Genomic DNA, 23,564 nt, shown 5'->3' on the forward strand with positions numbered 1-23,564 from the left:
AGATCTATTAGCTTACTGTGATCCCACCATTCTGACCTTCTTTCTGATCTTTGAGCACACTGAGTTCTCTCCTATTTCAAGGTTTTGTACATGCTCTTCCCTTCGCTAGGAAGGTTCTTCCTTGGCTTGTCTCGTGGGTGGTTCCTTCTCTTCATTCAGATCACAGTTCAACTGCCACTTCCTCCGATGGACCTTCCCTTAGCCCATTTCTAAAGAACCACCTTCACCCACATTTGTCCACTCTGTCACATCACTATATCATACTTCTTTTATAGAACTTACTTCTACCCAAAATTATTTTGTTACTTGTCAGTCTTTGTTTAATTGTCAGTCTTTCCTTCAAGAATGTAAGCACCATAAGAGAGACCATGGAGCACCTATAATAGAGCCTGACACAGAGCAGGCTTTCAAGTATCTGTGGAATACTATAATGTGGAATGAATGAAAAATTGAGACATTTTATAGTAGATAGCACTAGACTTGCAATCAGAAGACCCAAATGCAGTATATCCTTCACTAAGTCAACCTCTATTCCCCATATTTCTAAATGTGGCCACAAAATGTCTACTCTATGTATTAGGGTTTTCATGAGACTTGTTATTCATTTATTCATTCATCAACAAATGTTTCCCAAGTAGCTTCTCTGTGCTAGGCACTGTGTTAATTCTGGAGTACCACTATGAGTAAGGAGTTTTGCCAGGCGCAGTGGCTCACACCTGTAATCCCAGCACTTTGGAAGGCCGAGGCAGACGGATCACTTGACATCAGGAGTTCAAGACAAGCCTGGCCAGCATGGCGAAATCCCGTCTCTAGTAAAAAATGCAAAAATTAGCTAGGCGTGGCGGCAGGTACCTTTAATCCCAGCTACTTGGGAAGCTGAAGCAGGAGAATCGCTTGAATCTGAGAAGCAGAGTTTGCGGTGAGCCAAGGTTGCATCATTGTACTCCAGCCTGGGCAACAGAGCGAGACTGTGTCTCAAAAAATAATAATAATAATAAATAAGGAGTTTCATCTAGTATCTGAGACAGTCAGGATTAGAGGCAATCACACATAGTACAACTGTACTGTGTATCAGAAGGACCAAGCACACAGTGCTATAAGAGCACATAAGAGCAAGGGCAGGGAATCTGTCTTCATGGACTCAACCGAGGGTGGCAGTAGTTAGAAATCAACATGGTGAAGAAGGCTAAGGAGGTGGGTGGGTAGAGGAGGGGAAAATGGTACAGAGGCAGCAACATGTCAAAGGCCCAAAGGCCCAGAGGCAAACAAAGACAAGGCATATTGAGGAACTGCGTGTTATTCAATATGGCTAAGACTAGGAAGAAGGGGTGATGGCAACATTAAAGGCTGGAGCCCCAAAGAGAATCCAGGCCATAATGGGCCTCTGCACAAGCATAAATATTTTAGAGAATTTTATCGGAACCAAAGCAAAGGAGGCAGTGCAGAAGGGGCAAGGTTAACAGGGACCTATCAGAGGCGTATCAAGAAATAGGGAAAAACCTAATTAGAGAGGGCTTTGGATGTCTTGTTAAGGGGTTATATACCTGGTGCTTAGTGTGATGAGGAGCTACGCAAAGAGTTTTAAGCTGGGCAATGATCATCCCAGGACAGAAAAAAAACAAATTGGAAGGAGACAAAATAAGAGAACAAGAGAGTTGTTCATTAAGCCGAGAGAAGAGTAATGGGTGACTTGAATCAAGAATGACGGTCATGAATCAGAGAGACAAGCTCAGGAGATACTTAGGAGACGGAGTGTTGGGACTTGGTGATTTATTAGGGAACACAGGAGAGGGAGGTCTGAAGGACAGCTCCTAGGGTTAGGCCTGATCATCTGGAATGATGTTGGTGTCATTCATGGGCACGGAAAACCCAACAAGGAGAGCATATGAGAGAGAAAGATGACATGTTAAATTCTGGTTCTGAAAAGCCTCCTGAAAATCAAAATTGCCAGCTGTCAAGCATGTTTCTGGGGGGACATTAGTGTGTTAAAGGCTTCTGCTGATGAGACTTTTTGGTTTTTTGTTTGTTTGTTTGTTTTTGAGACAGAGTTTTGCTCTTGTCCAGGCTGGAGTGCAATGGCACAATGTCAGCTCACCACAACCTCCACCTCCCGAGTTCAAGCAATTCTCCTGCCTCTGCCTCCCGAGTAGCTGGGATTACAGGTGCCTGCCACCACGCCCAGCTAATTTTGTATTTTTAATAGAGACAGGGTTTCTCCACGTTCATCAGGCTGGTCTTGAACTTCCGACTTCAGGTGATCAGCCTGCCTCGGCCTCCCAAAGTATTGGGATTACAGGCATGAGCCACCTCACCTGGCCGAGTCTTTAATAATAGCCATCTTTTTCTAAATCAGTGAAATGATAATAATTAATGGATAGGATTTCCTCAATCTTAAACTCTTCCACACAATTTTCTTAAGTTTTAGATTCTGTTTCTGCTTGTTTATAATAATCTAGCTCAAGATAAAATTCTATGCTTAGTGATTGTTCAAGTTTGGAGTCTGTAGGAAGCAGACTCCAAGGTAGTTTAATGTGCAGGATATTTATTAAGGAAGAGTCCTCAGGATCAACACCTGTGCAAAGGCAGTGGCAGCAGCACCGGGTGAGGCAGAGGTCAAAGGCAATGCAGGTCAATGACAGTCTTGGAAAACCCCACAAGGAGCTCTGGAGCTAAAAACAGCCTGTCAGAGTTGTCATATGCTAGACTGAAATGGCCAGGCATCTATATCCATCTCAATCACCCACTGGGTGTGGGCCATCCTGAGTAAGGTATACTTGGGCAAGGCAGTTTTCTGCAGTTGAGATAATCCCTGATAACTAAAGACTGTCTGCTGACCACACTTCCAGCGCCTGAGTCAATACATTCTTCAATGAAGGGGCATCTGAGCAGTGCACCTCCATGCCACAAATTCATGCCACAAAGTGATAGTAAGTCTGTATTTCAATATCTCAAGATCCTCAGAGGACACCCTGACAGCTGGGAACTATGCCACCCTGAGCTCTGAGCAAGTTTGAGAATTCCCTTCCTATATTCTTTCAGCAAACTTTTTTTTTTTTTTTTAGAGATGGAGTCGCAATCTGTCACCCAGGCTGTAATGCAGTGGCGCCATCTCGGCTCACTGCAACCTCTGCTTCCTGGGTTCTAGCTATTCTGCCTCAGCCTCTTGAGTAGCTGGGACTATAGGCACATACTGCCAGGCACGGCTAATTTTTTTTTTTTTTTTTTTTTTTTGGAGAGACGGGGTTTCACCATGTTGCCCAGGCTGGTCTCGAGCTCCTGAACTCAGGCAATCCACCTGCCTCGGCCTCCCAAAGTGCTAGGATTTCAGGCCTGAGCCACTGCACCCAGCCTAGCAAACATTTATTGAGTGCATTTTTTATGTCAGACACAGTGTTAGGCACTGGCCAATGGCAGACAACACAGAAATAGCCTTTATTGAAATGATATTCTAACAAGGGAAATTGCTTTTTAAAAAAGAAAGATAGTCATACAATTAAACAAAGTAGATAACCACTCTAAAGAAAGTGAGGTTGGGTGCGATGGCTCATGCCTGCACTCCCAGAACTTTGGGAGGCCAAGGCGGGCGGGTCACCTGAGATCAGGAATTTGAGATCAGCCTGGCCAATAGGGTGAAAACTTGTCTCTACTAAAATACACAAAAATTGGCCAGGCGTGGTGGCATGAGCCTGTAATCCCAGCTACCTGGGAGGCTGAGGAATGAGAACCATTGAGCCTGGTGGCGAAGGTTGCAGTGAGTTGAGATCACATCACTGCACCCCAGCATGGGCAAGGTGGGGAAGCTCTATCTCAAAAAAAAAAAAAAAAAAAAAGACAAAGACAAAAAGAAAGTGAACAGGGCGAGTAACTGGGAGGAGTCTCATTACACAAAGTGCCCAGGGAAAGCCCCTCTAGAAGCCACCCACATTCCTGGGCTCGTGGCCCCTTTATCTTCAAAGCCAGCTGTGTGGCGTCTTCTCTCCTCTCTGACCTCTGCTTTTGTCCTTATATCTTCTCGCTCTCATGCTGATCCTGCTGCCCCGCTCATATGATTACATCAGGCACACAGGGATAATCCAGGATAATCTCCCCATCTCAGAATCCTAACTCAATCACAACCCCCAAGTCCTTTCTACTATATAATACAGTATATTCACAGGTTTTGGTATTAGGGGTAGCAGCCTGGGGGATGGGCTCAGCAGTAGTCAGACTACCACATTCAATTGTCTTATCTTTAAAATGGGTATAATAACAGGTCCGCCTTATATGGTGGTTGAGAAAATTAAATTCATATAAAATGCTAAGATCGCTACCTGGCCCAAAGAAAATTCTCAACAAATGTTAGCTATTTTTACCATGGGGACTTCTTTACCGCCTCTTCTTCTTCCCTAGGGTTTCTGCCTTAGTTCAGCTCCTGATGGTTTCAAACGTTTTCACAATTGTCTCTTTGTCTTCAGTTCTGTGTTGTTATACACATATCCCTACAAGCCACACTCCCCACCCTCTATACCACCATCAGATAGAAACAAAATAATCACATTTCATTAATTCATCCACTCAATCAATATGTAGCAGGCATCTACTGATGCCAATCACATGCAATTATCGTCCTCACATTCAATTCCTGCGCCAGCTGGACTTCTTGGGCCAGGTGTTGAACCGTGTTTATCTCTTTCTCCCAGCAGTTCACAGTCTCTGGACTACACTAGGTGCTCAATAATGCCTTATGAATGAGTTAATGAATAGATTAATCTAGTTATAACATTCTAGAGTTCTATGATTCTATAAGGGCAGGAGCCCTGTTAAATTCTCATTAGTGGAACCTATTTGGATTATTTGTAAGGCAGCTGAGATGCTGTAAAAATTTACCACTGTAGTTTGGTGCATCCCCAAGAAGCATACCTTAAGCCATCTTAGCCAGAACTGCACAGACACACTGTTGCAGAGAGAGCAACTCACAAAGAGGCAGAATCAAGGAATGTCGCTACCATTTTGGTTAAGATATATTTTTTCTCTTTCAACATAATCTCATTTCCCCTTCACCACAAAAATTTTTTAAAAAAGGAAAAGTACGATACTGAGAAGGGCCTTTCTCAATGCTCCCCATTCAAGAATGCCTGCCAAACCAATTAATACCTCCTGAATGTTATCTCCCTGCTATGTTAATGTTATGTTAATAAATGCAATTAAGATAACATTCAGGAGGTGTTAATTGGTTTGGCAGATGTACATGAATAAGAAGCACAGATATTTTGCTTTCCCTATTTATGGAGGCAGGAAGTGACACAAAGTTGGACAAAAGGAAACTTAATTTGCCTCCAATCTCTTTTGATACCACTTGGGCCTTTTCTGTTAAGTAATATATGGAATTTTTTAAAATGCTAATTTAGATGGTATTACGAAGATGCAGCGATTGTCAAATGTTGCAAAAACACTGAAATTGTCTTTTGTCACAAGAATTAGCATGATGTTTACTCTCTTGAAAATTCTATATATGTCATATATGCTATATATACACACACACTCTCTTTTAAATGTGTCTATAGCATATATGCAAATGAGCTCTCATGCTAATCTATGAAGCAGATTGTTCCAGAAGACTAACTTCTAGACTATTCTTGATGTAATTAGTCTTTAATGTATTTCAGTGATTTAAGAGCTAATGGTTCTTTTATTCTAACTTACCATAAGATGGTGGCTTTTGCTTTTTCTGCTGGAGATTACACACACACACACACACACACACACACACACACACACAGAGAGAGAGAAAGAGAGAGAGAGAAACAGAGAGACACAAAACCGTACCTTACCTTGCAAAACAGAAGTTTTCTCTGAAATGAAGCCTAAATTTGTATAGACTGAGAGGAAAGAAAGATTATATCGCCTTGCCTTCAAAGACATTGTGTTCATTTCTGGAACTTGGCATTTGCCAGTGCATCACATGGCCTTTGTCAGGCTTCGTCTTCCCAAGGCTTTATCAGGACACAGCTGTTGTAGGGAGTCCCACTCAGATCTGAGATATAAGAGGACGTCAGTCCACAGACCCATTGAGGCGCCTTCCAGTTTTGGAGGGGAAATTACTAATGTCTACTCTGCAACCAAAGGGGGAGAACTAAACTGAGACATTATTAAAGACTTTATTCAACCTGGACTTCAAACAAATTGGAAGTGTATTACCTCAATTCCAAGATACCAACTTTTCCAGGAGGAGAAAAAAGAAGGGAAAAGAGGATGAAGAGAAGGAACAGAAAGAACACATTACATTTTATATTCATTGTGAGACTGAAGTCCAACTGCAGATATGGTAAAATGTACATCTCAAATTAAAAAATAAGCTGGGCATGGTGGTATGTGGTTCTAAGCCCGGCTACTTGGGAGGCTGAGGTGGAAGGGTCACTTCAGCTCAGGAGTTTGAAACCAGCCTGGACAACATATGACAGGGGGCATGACAGCCTGTCATACCCAATCCCAAAAAAGAAAAAAAAGAATATTAGAAAAAAGTAAAAGTAAGAAGCTAGAACATCATCACTGCTCCTGTTGAGGTGCACTGTTTTGAGCCTGTCTTTTGCTCAGTCCCAGAGAATGCACCAATCCTGAGAAACAGATGTTTCTTTGCTGAATGCCCATCTGTATGTAACCCTTATATGTCCCTTCCTCACTTTTCTCAGTGAAATTTCCTTGGCTCTTACATATAAAAATAATGGGAGTGTTTCTAGCTTTCAAACAGTGGGTATTAGTTTCTTAAGTGATAAGGAATTATTGCTGCTCTGCAGTGACAATGTTAGATGAAGATTGTTGTGAAATACCTTTCTAACCTATGTACATGTGTGTGCAAATGTGACTGCAATATTTTCCAGTAAGATAGAATAATTGTGGCTCAAATTATTTAGGTTTTACAGTCCTGGCTTTCCTCCAGGCTAAGGAGGTAGAGGAACACTCCCAAGGGCAGTGACGATGACTCAGTGTTTAGAGGCAGTCCCCACTTGGCTGTTGGCCTTGGCTGTCTCAGGTGACAGAAATACCTGGACACAAATTCTGGCGAGAACCCATTTCCAGACTACCCTGCTGTATGCTTCAGGGGAGTGTTGCTCACACTAGACACCTCCCCCTGCACTGCCCTAAAAGCCCAGGAGGCTGCTTGAAGATGAGATTATGCAATGAACTCTCATGCTCAAAGCAATGAACTTTAGTCGGGAGGTTGGCAAACATTTTCAGCCTATTTCTTTTTAAGTAGGGTATATTCGCTTATGGCAGAGATAGCAAATAGATTATACCTGAGAGCTACGGACTGAATCGTGTCGCTCCAAAAATCATATGATAAAGCCCTAACCCCAGTACCTGAGAATGTGACTGTATTTAAAAAGAGATCTTTTAAAAGGATGATTTAAGTAAAAGAGGAAATTACAATGGGCCCTAATCCAATCTAACTGGTGTCCCTTATAAGAAGAGGAAGAGAGACATCAGGGATATGTGAGCCCAGAGAAATGGCCGTGTGAAGGTGGCCATCTAAAAGCCAAGGAGAGGCCTTAGGAGAAATCCGAACTGCCAGCATCTTGCTCTTAGACTTCCGCCCTCCAGAGCTAGGAAAAATAAATTTCTGCTGTTTAAGCCTCCCAGTCTATGGTATTTTGTTACGGCAGTCCTGGAAAACTAATACACTTAGTGGTTGCTATTGGCTGCCTGCAGCACTAGATTTAAAAGAATTCTGGAAGTGGGGAACACAGGTATGGAAGCAGAGGGGTGAAGTACACAGCAGGTATCAGCTACCCTTACTCCATGAGGTGATGGGGAAGACTGGACCACCTATAAATGCACCTGTATATAAAAACAAACATGAAAGTACTGCATGAGAAAAAATTGGGTCATATATTCCACCCCCACTTAAAAACACAGCCAGGTGCAGTGGCTCATGTCTGTAATCCCCGTGCTTTGAGAGCCCAACGCAGAAGGATCATTCGAGGCCAGGAGTTCAAGACCAGCCTGGTCAACAAAGCAAGAAGCCCCCTAAAGATGAAACCGGGGCTACAGGTATATGCTACCATGACTAACTAATTTTTGACCAGGTCTCTGTAAAACATTTTTTAAAAATTAGTTGGGTGGCCGGGCGCAGTGGCTCACGCCTGTAATCCCAGCACTTTGGGAGGCCGAGGCGGGTGGATCACGAGGTCAAGAGCTCGAGACCATCCTGGTCAACATGGTGAAACCCCGTCTCTACTAAAAATACAAAAATTAGCTGGGCATAGTGGCATGTGCCTGTAATCCCAGCTACTCAGGAGGCTGAGGCAGGAGAATTGCCAGAACCCAGGAGGCGGAGGTTGCGGTGAGCCGAGATCGTGCCATTGCACTCCAGCTTGGGTAACAAGAGCGAAACCCCGTCCCATCCGTTTGATCTAAAAAAAAAAAAAAATTAGTTGGGCATGGTAGCACAGGCCTGTAGTCCCAGCTACTCAGGAAGCTGAGGCAACAGGATTGCTTGAGTCCCGGAGTTAAAGGTTACAGTAAGCTATAACCTCAAAGCTCTGTTGCCCAGGCTGGAGTGTATCACACTGCTGCACTCCAGTTTGGGAAATACAGTGAGATTCTCTTTTTAAAAAAAAAAATGTGTGTGTCATCATCAGGTTCCTTAACTTTCACAGGACATTACCACTGCCCAGCTTCAACAACTGTCCCAATGGGGTGCACAGTATTAAGAGTGGCTAAATGCCTAAAAGAGATCTTGGAATAAAAAGGCCATGGGCCAGGCGCCGTGGCTCAAGTCTGTAATCCCAGCACTTTGAAAGCCCACGGCGGGAGGATCACGAGGTCAGAAGATTGAGACCATCTTGGCCAACATGGTGAAACTCCATCTCTACTAAAATACAAAAAATTAGCTGGGCCTGGCAGCGTGTGCCTGTAATCCTAGATACTCAGGAGGCTGAGTATCAGCCTCCCCTAGATACTCGGGGGAATAGCTTGAACCCGGGGGGCGGAGGCTGCAGCAAGCTAAGATTGCGCTGCTGCACTACAACCTGGCCACAGACCTCATCACAAAAAAAAAAAAAAAGACCAGAGACTCTTGCCTGATGGACCCAGCCACCCTTACCCGTGCACAAGGAAGAGCGGACAAGGGTGTAGCTATGCAATGTTAGGACTTCAGAGAAACTTTTATTTATTTCATTTAGCCTACTCTTGACCAAGAGAACTACCCACATATCACCAACACAAGCAAACTGGATTTGGGCAATTCAGGAAGAACTCAAGAATTCAAGCAGGCCACTTGTATCCCTTTCACACATTTGAGTCTTCCTTAACCGTCCTCTCTAATTGTTCATCACTTTCTCCAGCCCCAGACCCTTTCACGTTCCCCTACTATATAGTCCTGCCAACAGCATGCACTTGATTAGGTATCTACATACTTTTCTAAAAGAATTGTAGTTTCCACTAGGGCAAGGGCCAAGGTGTTAGATCCTCTCCTCCCAGCTTGCTGCATTTTTGTGATTTTTAACATAAAGCCATCTTTTTACTATTTAAAATTCTATTTTTAATCTACATACAATAAAATTTACTTTTTTGATGTATAGTTCTAAGAGGTTTTGACAAATGCATAAAGACTTTGAAAATAAGTAATTCAAAATTCGAAGCTGTTAGAACTTTAAAATATTTTGAGCCTTAAGGGAATGTAATTATGGGACCTGAGTCATATAAACAGACAGCTGTAACTTAGACAGCTGTAACTTTTGTTTCTCTGATTATAGATGAGCCTTTTTCCTTACATGCATTGTTTTGTAAAATGTTGGGAATGACTTAAGTGCACCAGGGGAGACCTCATTTCTCTTTACTGTTGATCTTCATTATAGATTAACTTTCTTCTTTCCTCTAACACATAAAGACTTCATGACTGTCACATTGTCTAGAATGGAATGCTAAATATGTGCTTTTCAATAGGAAAGAACAAAATAAGCTATGTTAAAAAACTAATTAAATTATTGTCACTCATAAACCAGCCTTATATATATATATAACAAAACATTGTAATCCTACTAAATTTCTTTGTTTTCAGCCTATATACTCAAGACATTGAGTTTTAATTTTGGAGCACTGACACCCGCTTCTCTGACATCCACATGTCCTGGATGACCATTCCCAGCTTTTCTCTTGAATAAACCTTTTAAAAACTGGATTCTGATCCTTTTGATTATTTCAGGTTGATAAGACATATAATCAAAACCATAATGAAGATACAAAAACGTTCCATTACTTCACCAAACTTCCTCAGACTGTTTTTAGTCAAACACCCTTCACAGCCACACACACACACACACACAACCGGCCGTGGAAAACTACTGGTCTGTTCTCCATCTCTATATTTTCAGCTTATATAGAATGATGTGTAAATGGAATCACCCGATATGCAAACTTTGGAATTTGGCTTTTTTCACTTAGCATAATGGCTTTGAGATTCACTCATGTTGTTGCATTTATCAAAGTTTGTCCTTTCTATTGCTGAGTAGTATTCCACTGCATAAAGAAAGATATCAAAGTTTGGTTATTCATTTGCTCATTAAAGAATATTTGGGCCAGGTGCAGTGGCTCATGCCTGTAACCTCAGCACTTTGGGAAGCCACGGCAGGAGGAGAACCTGAGGTTGGGAGTTCGAGACCAGCCTGACCAACATGGAGAAACACTGTCTCTAGCCAGTAGCCAGGCGTGGTGGCACATTCCTATAATCCCAGCTACTTGGGAGGCTGAGGCAGAAGAATCACTTGAACCCAGGAGGCAGAGGCAGTGAGCTGAGATCGAGCCATTGCACTCCAGCCTGGGCAACAAGAGTGAAAATTCATCTCAAAAAAATATAATAATAATAATATTTGGGTTGTTTCACTTTGGGGCAAATACAAATAAAGCTGCTACAAACATTCTTGTACAACTTTTTGTGTGAACATAGCTTATCATTCTCTGGGAAAAACAGCCAGGAGTGGTATGGCTGAATCGTACGGTAAATATATATTTAATTTTATAAGAAACTGTCAAACTTGTTCAGAACGGCTGTATCATTTTGCATTCCCATAGCAATATGAGAATTCCAGTTGTTCTGCAACTTCATCAAGACTTGGTATTGTCACTTGTCTGCTTTTTATTTTAGTAACTCTAATACATGTGTAGTATATCTAACTGTGATTGTAATTTGCCTTTTCCTAACAGCTACTGCCCAATGATATTGAGAATTTTCCCATGCACTTACTTGCCATCTGATATGATTTGGCTCTGTGTCCCCACCCAAATCTCATCTCAAATTATAATCCCACATGTCAACAGCGGGACCTGATGGGAGGTGATTGGATCATGGAGGCGATTTCCTTTGTGCTGGTCTCATGATAGTGAGGGAATTCTCACAAGAGCTGATGGTTTTAAAACTGTTTGGCAGTTCTTGTTTGTCTTCTCTCCTGCCAGCGTGTAAGACATGACTTACTTCCCCTTCACCTTCCACCATGATTGTAAGTTTCCTGAGGCCTCCCAAGTCATGTGGAACCGTAAGTCAATTAAGCCTCTTTTCTATACAAATTACCCAGTCTTGGGTAGTATCTTTACAGCAGTGTGAAAACAAACTAATACAGCATGTATTCTTTTGATTAAGAAGTAACTGCTGAAATTTCCTTCTTTCTTTCTCTTTCTTTTGTTCTTCTTCTTTCTTTCTTTCCTTTCTATTATTTTTGACAGAGTCTTGCTCTGTCACCTAAGCTAGAGTGCAGTGGAGTGATGTCTGCTCACTACAATCTCCACCTCCCAGGTTCAAGCGATTCTCGTGTCTCAGCCTCCTGAGTCGCTGGGACTATAGGCATATGTCACCATGCCTGGCTAATTTTTGTATTTTTAGTAGAGATGGGGTTTCACCATGTTGGCCAGGCTGGTCTTGAACTCCTGACCTCTAGGGTCCACCCACCTCAGAGTCCCAAAGTGCTGAGATTACAGGTGTAAGCCACTGCACACAGCTGGCTTTTTCTTTCTTAAAGTTGAGTTTTGAGAGTTCCTTATATGTTTTAAGTTCAAACCCTTTGTCAAATATATGATGTGTAGATATTTTTTCCCACCCCGTGACTTGTCTTTTTATCCTCTTAACAGCAACTTTGACAAAGCCAAAAATTTTAATTATGTTAGTCTAATTTATCCATTTTTCTCATATAAATCTTGCTTATGGCATCGTATGTAGGAAATCTTTGCCTAACTCCAGCCCATTAAGATTTTTTTTCCTAGATTTTCTTCAAAACTATTATCCATTTTGAGGTAATTTTGTATAACTGTGAAGTATAAGTCAAGGTTCATTTTTTTCTTTTTTTTACCTATGGACGTCCAATTGTTCAAGCACGCTTTTGAAGATACTATTTATTCTCCATTGAATTGCCTTTGTACCTTTTTCAAAAATCAACTGACCATATTTTTGTGAATCTATGTGAAGTCTCTATGCCATTTTATTGAACTGTGTGTCTCTCTGCTCATTCATACTTCATTGTCTTGATGACTATAGCTTTATTGCAAGGCTTGAAATCAGGTAGTATGAGTCCCTCAACTTTGCCCATTTTCAAAATTGTATTGGATATTCTACTTTTTCGCCTTTCCATATACTTTTTTTTTTTTTTTGAGACGCGGGTCTGGTCTGTTGCCCAGGCTGGAGCGTAATGGCTCAATCTTGGCTCACTGCAACCTCTACCTCCTGGATTCAGGAGATTCTTCTGTTTCAGTCTCCTGAGTAGCTAGGATTACAGGCGAGCACCACCATGCCTGGCTAATTTTTTTGTATTTTTAGAAGAGATAGAATTTCGGCATGTTGGCTAGGCTGGTCTCAAACTCCTGGCCTCAAGTGATCTGCCCACTTTGGCATACTAAAGTGCTAGGATTACAGGTGTGAGCCACCATGCCTGGCCATCCATATAAACTTTAAAATCAGTTTGTCAATACAAACAAAGCCCCTGCTAGGATTTTTGTTGGAACAGCATCAAATCTATGCATCAAACTGGAGAGAACTGACATCTTTATATTGAATTTTCCAATCATGAAAATAATATTTCTTTATCTCATCACTGTTTTGTAGTTTTCCACATACAGATCCTGATAACTTTATAACCCAGTATATTTTTCTTTTCTTTTTTTAGGTATTGTAAATGGTACTAATTTTGAGTTTTATTTCCTGTTGTTTATTGCCATTATGTGAGAGTACAGTTCCTTTTTGTATATTGATCTCATATCCTAAGACTTTGATAAACACATTTTTAAGTTCTAGAGCTTTGTGTGTAGGTTATTTGAGCTTTTCTAGTTAGGCAATAATGTCATCTGAAAAGTTTTATTTTCCTATCTGAATGCCTTTTATTTCTTGTCCTTGCCTTACTGTATTGAGTAGGACTTCTAATATAAATGTTGAGCAAAAGTGGTAGAGCCGACATCCTTACTCTATTTCTAATCTTTGGAGAAAACAATTTTTCATCATTCAGGATGATGTTGCTTATACATGTTTATAAATGCCTTAATCATATAAAAGAAGTTCTCCCTGGCTGGGCACGGCAGCTCACACCAGTAATCCCAGCACTTTGGGAGGCCAAGGTGGGCAGATTACCTGAGGGTGGGAGCTCAAGACCAGCCTGACCAACATGGAGAAACCCCATCTCTACTAAAAATACAAAATTAGCTGGGGGCATGCCTATAACTCCAGCTACTCGAGAGGCTGAGGCAGGAGAATAGCTTGAACCCAGGAGCCGGATGTTGCGGTGAGCCGAGATTGTGCCATTGCACCCCAACCCCCCCAAAAAAAAAAAAAAAAGAAGAAGTTATCCTTTATTCCTAGAGTGTTGAGAAATTTATCATTAACAAGTGTTAAATTTATCAATTTTTTTCCTATAATTATTGAAATAATCAAATGGTTTTTCCTCTTTGTCTGTTGTAGTGAATTACATTGATACATTGAATGTTAAGCCAACCTTGCAGTCTCAGGATAAACTTTATTTGGTTGTGATGTATACACTTTTATATAGATTCAGTTTTTAGCATTCATGTTCATGAGGGAAACTCTATAGCTTCTTTTACTGTCTTTGTTTTGGTATGATGAAATGCTGGCTTCATAAAGTGAGTCAGGAAGCATGCTAGGTCCTTTTATTTACTGGGAGAATTTATGTAGAATTGTATAATTTCTTCCACAAATGTCTGGAAGAATTCCACTGTGGAACAATTTGGGCCTGGAATTTTCTTTGTGAGAAGGTTTGTAACTTCAAATTCAATTTCTTTCTTTTTCTTTTTTTTTTTTTTTGAGACAGAGTTTCTTGTAGCCCAGGCTGGAGTGCAGTGGTGCAATCTTGGCTCACTGCAACCTCCACCTCCTGGGTTCCAGTGTTTCTCCAGTCTCAGACTCCCGAGTAGCTAGGATTACAGGTGCCTGCCACCATGCCTGGCTAGTTTTGGTATGTTTAGTAGAGATGGGGTGCACCATGTTGGCCAGGCTGGTATCAAACTCCTGATCTCAGGTGATCTGTCCACCTCAGCCTCCCAAAGTGCTGGGATTACAGGCTTGAGCCACTACTCTTGGCCTACCAATTTAATTTCTTTCATAGATATAGAATATTCAGGTAATTTATTTCTTCCTGAGTTTCATAGTTTGTGTTTTTCAAGAAATTCTTCCATCTCATCTAAAGTGTCATATTTATGTCATATTTATAAACATGCAGTTGTCTAGAGTATTCTGTTATTATCATTTCAGTGTCTGTAGAGTCTGCAGCAGTATCTTCTGCTTCATTTCCGATGGTCATTTGTGTCTTTTTTGCTTTTCTAGATCAGTCTGGCCAGATATCTATGAATTTTACTGATCTTTTCAAAGAACTAAATTTTGGCTTTCTTTTCCTGTTTTCAAAGAACTAAATTTTGGCTTTTTTTTTTTTTTTCTTGTTTCCATTTTTTTTGATTATGATAGTCTCCCATTCTGTTATCCAGGCTAGAGTGCACTGGCATGATCTCACCTCACTGCAACCTCCGCCTGCCCAGGTTCAAGTGATTCTCGTGCCTCAGCCCTGCAAGTAGCTGGGATTACAGGTGCAAGCGACGATGCCCAGTTCTGGTAAAGCTATTTCATAATTTCCTAGGAGGCGTCTTCTTTGACACATGAATTATTTAGTCTATCTTTATTTGCAAATACTTGATGGTTTTCCAGGTATCTTTGTTATTAGTTTCTAGTTTAATTCTGTTATGAGCAGAAAACATGCATTTATAGTATATCTTGGTGAATACTCGAGGTGCAATTGAAAATACTATGTATTTTGCTGTTGTGTGAAGTGTTCTATAAATGTGAACTGGTTAACAGTGTTGTTCAGGTATTCTACATATTTGTTGGTTTTCTGTCCACATTTTCTGTTAATTAGTTAAAGAGATGTTTCAAGGTCTCTATATTAAATGGATTTGTCTATTACTCCTCTGTTTTATCATTTATTATAATGTATTTTGGAATTCTGCTGTTAGGTACATAGATCTTTAGGATCATTTTTTTTTTCTTTTCTTTTTTTTTTAAGACAGTGTCTCATTCTGTCACCCAGTCTGGAGTGCAGTGGCATGATCTCAGTTTACTATAACCTTCGCCTTCCAGGCTAAAGCAATCCTCTTGCCTCAGCCTCCCAAGTACCTGGGGCTACAGGCATGTACCACCACGCCCAGCTAATTTTTGTATTTTTTGTGGAGATGGGGCTTCTCTATGTTGCCCAGGCTGTGTTTTGTAATGAGTGTCATCATGGATTCAGTGATATGTGTTGTATTTCTGTCTCTGACCCCTCCACTGGTGTCTGAACTTATATATCAAACTATAAAGTTTATATAGCAACTGAGTGGCCTCGTAGGCATTTTAAATTTCAGAGCAAGTCAGAACTCTTTCTGCATAGTTTTCTGCATTCAAAATACCATTTAACTAATTGTGGAGGCCCCAAACTTTAGGGTCATCCTTTATTTTCTCTTATGCTCACACTCCACATCCAATCCATCAGCAACCCAACTCTACCTGCAAAATATATCTTGAATGTGTTTACTTTTCACCTCTGAATTCTTGGCACCCTAATCCAGGCTACCATAATATCTCACCAGCACTAAGGTGACAGTCTCCTAACTGCTCTCCTTGTACTGGGTCCCTGTTCATACAATTTTTCATGTAGGAGCAGAAGTGTACTTGGGTTGTTTTGTTTTGTTTTGAGAAGGAGTCTTGCTCTGTCACCAGGCTGGAGTGCAGTGGCATAATCTCGGCTCACTGAAACCTCTGACTCCCTGGTTCAAGCAATTCTCCTGCCTCAGGCTCCTGAGTAGCTGGGATTACAGGAACACACCACCACGCCCAGCTAATTTTTTTTGTATTTTTAGTAGAGATGGGGTTTCGCCATGTTGGCCAGGATGATCTCGATCTCCTGACCTTGTGATCTGCCCCAAAGTGCTGGGATTACAGGCATGAGCCACCGCACTTGGCCGGGTTGTTTTTATTAAAGAAGAATTTTAAGGCCAGATGCAGTGGCTCATGCCTGTAACCCCAGCACTTTGGGAGGCTGAGATGGGTGGATTGCTTGAGGTCAGGAGTTCGAGACTAGCCTGGCCAACATGGCAAAACCCTGTCTTGACAAAAATTCAAAAATTAGCCAGATGTGGTAACACACGCCTGTAATCCCAGCTATTCGGGAGGCTGAGGCAGGAGAATCGCTTGAACCCGGGTGCCAGAGGTTGCAGTGAGCCAAGATTGTGCCACTGCACCCTAGCCTGGGCAACAGAGCAAGATCCTGTCCCAAAATAATTTTTTTTTAGTAGAAACTGGATCATATTTAGCTTTAAAACTCTGCAATGTTTTGGATCCCGATGCTCACCTGTCTTCTGTTTCATTCCCATTCTTGGCCCTGGAGTTAAGCCCTATCTTAATGTGGTATTTATCACCCCGCTGCATGTCTTCCCACTTCTGCTATATACGTCTGCTCAGGTGGCCATCACAAAATACCACAGAGTAGGTAGCTGAAACAACAGCTCTGGAGGCTAGAAGCTGAAGATCAAGTTGCCAGGAGGGTGATCTGGGGTAAGGCCTCTCTTCCTGCCTTTTAGACAGCTGTCTTCCTGCTATGCTCTCACAAGGCCTTTCCTCTTATGCATTTAGGAAAAAAGAGAGCACTCTGGTAGTTTTTCCTGTTTTTATAAGGACTCCAGTCCTATGAGCTTAGGGAGTCACCTTACGACCTCATTTAGACTTAATCATCTCTCTATAGGCCTTATCTCCAATACACTTACTTCAGGGATTTGGGCCTCAATATATGAATTTGGCAGAGAACACAATTCAGTCCATAAGAGTATGTATCCCTAAAATATAGAAAGGCAGGAGCCAGATGTGGTGGCTCACACCTGTAATTCCAGCACTTTGGGAGGCTGAGGCGGGCAGATCCCCTGTGGTTGGGAGTCCAAGACCAGTCTGACCAACATGAAGAAATCCCATCTCTACTAAAAATACAAAATTAGCCGGGCATGGTGCATGCCTGTAATCCCAGCCACTCGGGAGGCCGTGGCAGGAGAATCATTTGAACCTGGGAGGTGGAGGCTGCAGTGAGCCAAGATCGTGCCATTGCACTCCAGCCTGGGCAACAAGATCAAAACTCTGTCTATATCTATATATATACATATATATATGTATATATATAGATATATACATATATATGTGTACATACATATAGATAGATAGATAGATAGATAGATAGATATACATATATATATAGGCAAGCAGATAGGCAGGTAGATGGAGTTACACTGTGGTAAAAGATTATCTAACTATATTTACATCAACTGATGAAATCTAAGGAAATTGCTATTAGTAATTTTCCACTTAATCGCTGTGCCTTCCTCCACCAAAAACTCTTATCAATCATGTTTTCAAGAACCATTTCCAAGCTCTAGTTTTTAAAAATTTACATGTGAATTCAAATTACAAAGTAGTGAAGTCACCTCTGAGACTTCATCATATGATTTACACAATGTGATGGAAATTATGATTATACAATTTTATATTCTTCATCTTTATATCCATATACTTTGAATCTCTCCTGTCTGAAATAAGCATTCTGTAATCATACAAATTAAACTTTAAAATGTTTTTCAGTCCAGGCACAGTGAATTACACAGCTGTAATCCCAGCACTTTGGGACACCAAGGAGAGCTGATTGCTTGAGCCCAGGAGTTTGAGACCAGCCTGGCCAACATGGTGAAACTTTGTCTCTACAAAAAATTAGCTGGGCATGGTGCACGCCTGAAGTGCCAGCTACTCAGGAGGCTGAGGTGGGAGGACTGGTTAGCTCAGGAGGTAGAGGCTGCAGAGTCAAGATCATCCCACTGCACTCCAGCCTGGGCAATATAATAAGACTCTGTCTAAAACAAAAATGTTTTTTGGAAGTGTAAGAATGGGATGAAGAGAAGTTGGCTAACATGTACAAAAATAGTTATATAGAGAAAAGAAATTCTAGTGTTCAATAGAACAGCAGGGTGACTATTGATATTATAGTTATCAATAACATATTATATATTTCAAAATAGTTAGAACATTTGGAATGTTCTCAACACAAAGAAATGGTATCTATTTGAGGTGAGAGATACCCCAATTTTCCCAATTTGATCATTATATATTGAATGCATATATCAAAATATCATAGGTAGCCCATAAATATGTACAATTATATATATCAATAGAAATGCTTTTTTTAGGAATGAAGCCAAGAACTTTATTTTTAATAAAAAGGAAATTTCCTTTTAAAAAACAAAATCCTTTTTTTAAAATTATGTGGACAGAGGGCACCAGTAATCCATGCACTTTGAAAGGCCGAGGCAGGAGGATTGCTTGAGCACAGGAGCTGCAGACCGGCCTGGGCAACAGAGTAAGACCCCATCTCTACAAAATAAAATAATTAAAAAGTTAGCCAAGCATGGTGACATGCACCTGTAGTCCCAGCTACTTGGGAGGCTGAGTTGGGAGGACTGCTTGAGCCCAGGAAGCAGAGGCTGCAGTGAGCTGTGACTGTGCCACTGCATCAACAGAACAAGACCCTGTCTCAAAAAAAAAAAAAAAAAGAAAAGAAAGGAAATACATAAATAAATAAAATTATGTAGAAAAGAAACATGTTATTTTCAAAGCCTTTTCAATATTCAAGTTTAGTTGAATGAAAAAAATATAATCCATATCTGTCACTGAAGTCATCACATTTTCATCATTTTTCTAGTAAATTGGTTAAATTTTCTTTCATTACACCTCTCAGAATTTTGTCCTTTTGAGTAAGGCAAACAACTCAGCCTTGGTAATACTGTGTCTCATTTAACAATCTATTTCAGTCTTCTTCTTGGCAGTTACCAATAACCTGGTGCTGTTGACACATTTTCAGTGTGTGGCTATGTGCGAAATGCTGCCATGTTGCTATTTTCCTACACAGCTCTCCCCTTTGATCACCAACCTTGTCTTGTCTCTCACTCTCCCTTGCAGCTTTAATTGTTTTTTATTCATTTGAAACTATCTGGAAAAAAGGAAGGTCCTTAAAGGATAGCCTCCTTTCCAGTCATTGCTGCCAACTTAGAAATATTCCAATTTCTTTCTTGCTGAGTATTTTCAGTTTGTTAGGAAGATTTTTTTCTTCCCACCTAGGCAAGATTAGTTAAAACCTAGGTCTACCCAATTGTCCTCCAGCAGTAACATCCCAGGGCCCTCAGGTGTCACAGTGGGAGGATCACAGGATTTAAAATCAAAACATTTGTTTTATTTCAAGTCATAATCCTACCACTTTCCCAACCAGGGACCTTGGGCAATCACTGAGCTACTCTGGGCTTCAGTGTCCTTATCTGTAAAATGGGGGTGATCATACCACCTAGTTTTCAGGGTTGTTTTAAGGATTACATAAATGAGTGTACATGAATATTCATTGAGAAGTATAATGCAGTGATGTTAATGTTAGCTCAGTTTAATAAACATTTCTTTAATAACTAATGGGGTGGGAAACTCAAAGGATTACAGGTAATAGGTAACGTAAATGCATGCAGCAGGCAGGGTTCCATGCCTCAAGAAGTGGGGAAGGTATGTATCTGGAGACCTTGAGCTCACAAGTCTGTCTGAGGACAACCTCGGCTCAACTCCAGCCCACAGTCTCCATCTCAGAAAAGGATCTGATGTTGCCAGATGTTTTGATTTTTCAAGAAAAGCTAGAAAATATGATAATTTCAATGTGAAATACTTTTATTTTTAAATGTTGACAACTAATTTTTTAAAATCCCTTTGTGAGTGAAAAAACAATACTCATCTACTAGCTGAATTTGCCCTACAGACCTCTAGTTTTGCCTGCTTTGTGCTACATACTATGGGAGGCCCTAAGAATGCGAAGAAAAAATATATAGTCCATGGTGGACCCAGAGATGTACTGCCTTGATCCTCTTTCGAGAAAGGATGTGCTGCCCAGCTGCAGGGAGTGCTGTCCGCAGGTGGCCCTCAGCTGTCAGTCTCATCGTTATCGTTTCAGCTGCAGAGCTGCCTCACTCTTGGTCATGCTCCTTCCTGGGTGGCCCTTACCCGCTAATGGGTGGAGGCAGGGGTTTAAAGACCTAGCTACCTCACACCAACTTGGAACAATTCTGAAAGGCCATTCTAGCTCCAGAGCTCTTCATGGTGTCAGGCAAAGCAGTTGTTAGGTTTGCATCAGAGCTTAACTTCAGCCTGGGTCCATGACCTCTTCCCCCTCTTCCTTTCCCAAGGTGATGATCCAAAGGCCCACATAAACGTTTTGTACACTAAACTCCATCTCAGAAGCAGCTTCCTGGGGAATCCAGCATGCAGCATGATCCTTGAACTCATGGAACAATCTGTATGATGAGCCAGGTGGACAGATGAATGCAATACTGTGTGAGAAGTGCTAGGATAGACACATAAAGAAAAGGTTATAGGAGGCCGGGCGCGGTGGCTCATGTCTGTAATCCCAGCACTTTGGGAGGCCGAGGCAGGCAGATCACGAGGTCAGGAGATGGAGACCATCCTGGCCAACACGGTGCAATCCTGTCTCTACTAAAAATACAAAAAATTAGCTGGACATGGTGGCACGTGCCTGTAATCCCACTTACTCAGGAGGCTGAGGCAGGAGAATCACTTGAACCAGGGATTCAGAGGTTGCAGTGAGCTGAGATCATGCCACTGTACTACAGCCTGGAGACAGGGTGAGACTTCATCTCAAAAAAAAAAAAAAAAAAAAAAAAAAAAGGTTATAGGAAGGGAGGAGACTCAGTGGCTCATGCCTGGGATTTCGCTTAGTGCTGCCAAATCCCAGCACTTTGGCAGTCCAAGGTGAGAGGATGACTTCAGGCCAGGAGTTAAAGATCAGCCTAGGCAACATAGTGAGACACTGTCTCTGCAAAAAAAGAAGAAAGAAGAAGAAAGAAAAAGAAGAAAAAGAAGGAAGGAGGAAGAAGAAGAGGAGGAAGAGGAGGAGGATGAGGATGAAGAGGAGAAGGAGGAGGAGAAAGAACAGGTATTTCAGGCAAAGCAAACACTGAAAGCAAGCAGTAAATGTACATCGAAGAAACAGAGACCCAGTATTCAAGGAGGATCAGCAGCAGTTTGGTACTAACAGAGCTTAAAATGTTAAGTTGGGCATGGGCATGAGATGCAGTTGAAAAGAAAATTTTAACTTAAGAACGTGGGTTTGATTCAGTAGATAAAGTAGATGAAAGATTTTTCCTCCTAGTTTACTAAACACTTATTCTTTCTTTCCTCTAATAAGCTTTATATGTTGGTCCTTCTTGGAGCCTCTTTTCATTCAATAGGCATTCCTTGAGAAGTTTCATCTTCTATCATAATTGAAAATCTGGACATGAATGTCCAACTCAACACTTCCACTTAAATGGCTCATAGGAATCACAAATTCAGCATGTCCGAAATCAAGTTCACACCTGACTCTCCTATACCTCATCTCTCCACGTTCCCCACCCTAGTGAACCCTAGCACTGTCCACCCTGTTGCTCAAGCTAGGGTCCTAAGCATCAGCCGTGGTTCCTTTTACTCCTTTACCCTCCAAATTCAGTCTTTTGAATGTTCTATAAATAATCTCACTTTAATATATTTCAGATCACTCCATATCCAGTGCCACTTCCTTAGTTCAGTGAGAGCTCTTTACAGCTGGCTAATTTGCCTCTCGTCTTATCCCCTTTCCAGTCTACTCACCAACTAACTGCAAGAACAATCCATCCAAAGCATAAATATTATTATGTCAAGCTTCAACTTCAAGTCCTCCAGGGGTCTCCATAATCTTTGAGATAAAGTCCAAAGTCCTCAACACATTTCATCATCTGATACTGATTTCACACTTTCTGTTTCACACACAATGTATTGCTTTAAATTCCTCCAGTTCTTTATGCCCTCTCTCACTCCATAACTTGTACCAGCTTGCACAAATAGTCTGAAACTTCTTTCCCTGGCTGTCTCTCTTTTCCTTTTTTTTCACCTGGTTAACCTCTGTTACTCGTTCAGGGCTAAACATAGGTGTTGCTTTCTCTACCACCCTTACCCCACTATAAGCTAAGTTGCCTTGTTTATAATTCTGTCATTGCACCTATCAATCTGTACTTCTGTTTCTCTACCACAATATATGATTGAATCAGAGAACATTTATATCTATTCATTCCCAAATTTCCAAAGCTTAGCAGGATATCACTTCAAAATAAACAAATGAACGAAATATATTTTATTTCTAAATGCACTCTCTGATAACTATGTGATGAATCATTTCAAGAAGGAACTCACTAGAGACCAAGAGACATGTTATAAGAGGCAGAGATGACCTAAACCAGAAAAGTGGGCATGGGAAAAAAGAAGCTATATGGAGAAATATCTTAGAGGTAAAATCAGCAGAATTGATGATTGGACATTAGAGCTAAGGGAAAGCTTATGGGATGAAATCATTTTTGGATTTCTGACTTGGGCACCAGGATAGTGATATCTTAACTAGGATACAGAATACTAGAGAAGAAGCAGGTTGGATAAAGGGCATAGAGATGATGAGTTTTAATGAGTTTGCTCAGGGCACATTGAGGGTGAAGTGCCCATGGAGAGACCAGTTATTTGGACTTTGGCATATGGGGTGAGGGGAGGAGTAAAAACCATAAATGAAGTGGCATGGGGGAATAGCTAGTGTAAGGTCAAGCACAGTGCCCTAAGAACACCAACTTTGTTACAGGTTGTACTAGATTTCTTCCTTTTGCCCCTCCAGATCCACTGTCTAGCCCACCCCAGGAGACTGATCTACATGGACTACACCAATGGGCTTCTTTGTCCTCTGGTTTTGCTTTGGTTTCATTCATGAGAAAGACTACCAGTAGAGAGAGGGAGAGAAGAGAATGACATCCAGGTCACTCTCCTGGAGACACCTGGAGGAGAATTCTCCAGCTCACTCCCTGCTTCATCCCTCTACCGACTACCTCTCCAGGTTCCAGCAATGGCCCTCCCTACCTGTTGGGGCCAGGTAGGGTAAGGAAGCCTCGCTGATACTAGCCTGGGGTACGGTCCTAGTCCTTCCTGCTTTTCCTAGCCC

Source organism: Sapajus apella, unplaced genomic scaffold, assembly GCF_009761245.1.
Source record: "Sapajus apella isolate SASKATOON/1434 unplaced genomic scaffold, GSC_monkey_1.0 scaffold24, whole genome shotgun sequence".
In the NCBI taxonomy this organism is placed as follows: domain Eukaryota; kingdom Metazoa; phylum Chordata; class Mammalia; order Primates; family Cebidae; genus Sapajus; species Sapajus apella.